The 4,525-nt window shown below is 37.4% G+C and overlaps 1 pseudogene; it reads right to left on the bottom strand.

The window, feature by feature from the left end:
* Nucleotides 1-39: 39 nt before the first annotated feature.
* Nucleotides 40-888, bottom strand: LOC121568205 (annotated as a pseudogene).
* Between the last annotated feature and the right edge of the window lie 3,637 nt (nt 889-4,525).

Below are 4,525 nucleotides of genomic sequence, written 5' to 3'. Positions count from 1 at the left end.
ATTACAACCAGGTTATGTTTTAGAGTAAAGGCCTAGTACCTTTTTACAAGCCTGCCTGATTTTAACCATTCTTGCGCCATACATAATAGGATTGAAAAGTGGTGGACATATTGGAAAATAAACTAATAAAATACAGTGAAGTATAGCTGGAAGATGTGCAGCATCATATCTGCCTTGTAGAATCAAAACTAAACAGCCAAAGGGAGAAGTTCAGCAAAGAGGCTATATGTGGAGTACAAGTGTTAAATGCTTTCTGTTTTGTCTCTTTTGAAGATTGTAAACTTATTTGTAGAATGCTTACATATGAGTATATGGTAGGAAATGTAGTACAAGAAAAAGTTAGCAAAGCGCTAGCAAGACCCGATATGTTATTCAGCGTAGTATTTGAACATGCAAGCATGACTACGGAGTAGTTGTCACAATAAACTGTCTAGAACGTTACCACAAAATTGCAGTCGCAAACTGAGGGAGATAACGATGGCGTTGATGAAAAAAGAATACACCCAGGAGAGTAGAATTAAGCCACAAATTATTTTAGGTGTCATAACATTGTTATACTGTAGAGGATAACAAATAGAAATGTACCTGTCATAGGACATAACTTCTAAATTACTAAATTCTGTTAGAACGTATGTGTACACCACATAAATCTGGAGACAACAATAAAGAAGGGAAATATAATGTGTGTCAGAGAGCAAGTAAAACATGAGAGCAGGAAACAAACCAGTGCTCCCATACAACTGACTAACAAACAAAGCACATAGAAACAGATACATAGGTTCTGGGTTCATGAAGGCTTCTTTCAATGCAGATAACTCCAATAAGGAAAGCATTGGCAAGAATGATGACAAAATATAATACAGTTACCACAGCAAAGTAGTGTAGTGTCTAAACAGTTTATGACTTTGTTGATGTTTGCAAATGGTGTGTTAGAGGAAGTCTGTTAGGTGGCCTCCTGGGATTGGTTTATGGGAAAACACCCATATTATGTTACATAGGGCATAGGATATAAATACCACGGTTAAAACAAAGGACGGGGAGTAACAACATATTAGATCGGGTCCGTTGTTCTCCAGATGTGTGCAGATGTCTGTAAATTTACGCAGAAATCTTTTGAAATAATAAACCTTTATAATCAAAGTACAGTGTAAGCGGACTCCTTGTTCTCACAGCATAATTAGCATCATTATTTAGATACCACAGTAGAAATACTTCAATTGTCCGATATCACCGTATGCAGCAAGCCTAAAGACCTTGAAGTGAGTAGAGTTCTCCATGGTCCTGGGAGTTAGTAAAGATGTGCTGTCAATGTTTGAAGAAGAGGAGCAAATCCTCCTACTGTAGTTTACATATAAGTTAAAACAATGAAATCACAAAGAACAACCTAAATGGATAATTCCTTGACTTGTTGATTCATTGATAGTTTTGCCCACATCTACAGTATACTCACCAATATAGACAGCTTTACATTGTCCTGATGACAACATTCATAGCCTAAATCAAACAATATTATAATTTGTATCATGCACACATTTAAATTGTTACATTCAAATTCAAAATAATACATTGATTACATGTATTCTAAATCCAAAATGGAGACAGACTATTTTTAATCCATGATGACCTCCTAAACTCAGCTCCTCACTTGATTCTTATACTTGTGAGATTTAATTTAATAAAACGTCTGCCATGGTGTGATATGCAAATGATCACCAACACCTGGGGAAAATTAGATATTTTCAGCGTCAAGGAAACCATATAGAGAAAAACAGATACCATTTTGTAACACAGGCCCTCCAGGGGGTTCAAAGCCTTTCTTAGAAAATCCACCCAAAACCTTTCATTCCTATAATTTACAGTGTTAAATAACACTAATATGTGAGAACAATAGTTTTTTTTAAACTAATGTTTCATTTTGGCATTATTATAAGGTTGGTAGCATCATGTGAAAATTGTTGTGGAAATCTGTTTCAGCTCAAGTCGACTACAAAATCCACAATGCAATGCTCTTTCTATGGGCTGGGTGTAAAATTGCCTAAACAAACTGCACTATTTTAGGAGTCTACAATCTCACCATGTTCAACCTGCAGATCGATTTGCCTCAGAGTGGAGTCTAACATTCGCAACGGCACCATACAATGCATCCTGGACTGAAGAGGCAGACAAATAGGAGAAATGTGCTAGACCCTCTGTTAAAATACACATTTATTTAGGTAGGAATATCGGTCTCGCTTTAAATGACAAATGCAGCTTATAAAGGCTTCATAACGCCTTCATGAACACTACATAAATGTGTTACAAATCATCTATAATGTCATGCTTTATAAAGGGTTCATTAATGTGGCATAACTGTGTGACATAACCCAATATGTCAAATATGACATAAACCTGTGCTTTATAAAGGGTGGCATAAGCACTGCTTGCTAAAGGCCTTACATCATATTAAATTGAGGCATCACAAATGGAGGGTTTCTTCTTTTAGATTTGTGTGTATTGTTGTGAATTGTTAGATGCTACTGCACTGTTGGAGCTAGGAACACAAGCATTTCGCTACACTTGCAATAACATCTGCTAAATATGTGTATGTGACCAATACCATTTGATTTGATTTGATTTGCAGGGTGACTCACTCTAAATTGCAGTCCTGCAAAGCAAAACACTTTGGTGAGTTTATATTTTTTGCCTACTTTAGTATTCTTTCCAAAATTCAATTTTCTCAGTTTAGTTTTTCCAGGTTTTTAATTCCCCCATTGTTTTCAGGTTTTCCCCTAGTTTTTTCACACTTTTTTGGTGGAAAAACAACAACATTTGATTTTATGTGTTCACAACAATGCTTAAACCACATCAGGGGAAGACTTTTGAGGTCTGTGAAAAATCGAACAAAGTTGACATTTTTAGTGTAGTTGCCCATGCCCTACATTGTTGTTTGGTAAGAGGGTTTTTTCTGTAGTGCAGTAATCGCACATTTACATTTAACATTTGAGTCATATAGCAGACGCTCTTATCCAGAGCGACTTACAGTTAGTGAGTGCATACATTTTCATACTGGCCCCCCGTGGGAATCGAACCCACAACCCTGGCGTTGCAAACGCATCATGCTCTACCAACTGAGCTACACAAAATACATGTGATGATTATGTATTCCATGTCGAGTGATTCAGCATTGTGGCCACCAATGGAATGGGTGGAGTAAAAGGCCAGCAACACTCCGTATTATTCAGAGCCCCATGAAATGACACCATATATACATTCTACAGACCCTACTGAGTACTCCCTACAATACTTTTACTGCGGCACCCAGAACAGTTTTTGCTCTATAAGCCAATATGTATTCCAGTGATTCACAATGGGGTCATTTATATGACCATGGAACATGTTTTAAAACCCACATTCAATGCAAGTGTCACTGAAATATGAACAAATATGTTACTGCTTAGACAATTATTTTTCATATATCATTAATAAATACAGGGGGGCACTTTTTAAATTTTTCAAAATTTCATGACCCGGAAGTACTTTTTTTGTGTTGCTAACAAGACGCTGATAATGTGATGAGTTTGTAAATCAAATGCCCAATTGTGGTGCCAACTCGACAGCGAAAAACAAGTTAACATTTATTTATTGGAATTTAAATTAGTTTGTAGTAGTTAAGTGTTGAGTTAGATTACATACTCTAGCTACCTCAGTCGTTATTTCAAATAATTTCGGTGACTTTACAGCAATTGCTAACTAGCCGAAATGTAATTAGCTAGCTAGCAGGCTCAGCTAAATAAAAATCCCCTTAGATACATCCCGTCTCATAGTCAAATCATGAGATTTGTAAATTAAAGAGGAATGTGATAATACGAATCGAATGGAGTTTCTGGCGCAGCACAGAAATGCCCTTATCCAGATGGTGTGACAAAGGCATTTCCTAACAGACCTGCTAACATTCTTTGTTGTTACTTTGAAGGTTGGAACCAACATGCAGTACCTCCTGCAGGCAGAGGCAAGCACCATTCGTCCGCCAGCTCAGGGACAAGCTACACTAATCACACTCCTGTCTGACTTTAAATTAAGTACGGGCGTCATGCGATATAGAGTCTTTATGGATGTGTTATGAATGACCGAAGGTGTCTCACTTCAAACTTAGTATTACAGGACACTACATAAAGTGTCAATAAATAGATTATTAACATTATGCTGATTTATGAAGGTTCTCTCTTGACCACATGTTAGTGTAGGGTGTTTGAGAGGTATTTCAATGGGTTGATGGACCTGCAAAGCTTGTGTGTGTTTCAGAGCCAACATGATTTGGAGTAGTCCAACCTTAGAACCACCATACCAGGAATTCCACTTCTGGAGACCAGGGCTTGATTTCAACCTGTTACAATGGTGGCAACATTTTGTGGCTGATCTTTCAGCAGGGGAGTGGGTGAATGTGTCAAAGACCTGATGTGCCCAACACCGCAAGGTATGGCTAGTTTCTGTTCTGTGCATTTTTGTGTACTGAGGAACATGTAACTTGGTTCCAAAGAAAGCCACA

This window comes from Coregonus clupeaformis, unplaced genomic scaffold, assembly GCF_020615455.1.
Source record: "Coregonus clupeaformis isolate EN_2021a unplaced genomic scaffold, ASM2061545v1 scaf3888, whole genome shotgun sequence".
Classification (NCBI taxonomy): domain Eukaryota; kingdom Metazoa; phylum Chordata; class Actinopteri; order Salmoniformes; family Salmonidae; genus Coregonus; species Coregonus clupeaformis.
Note: the sequence above shows the minus strand (reverse complement) of the source record. Positions and strands in the feature narration are given on the sequence as shown.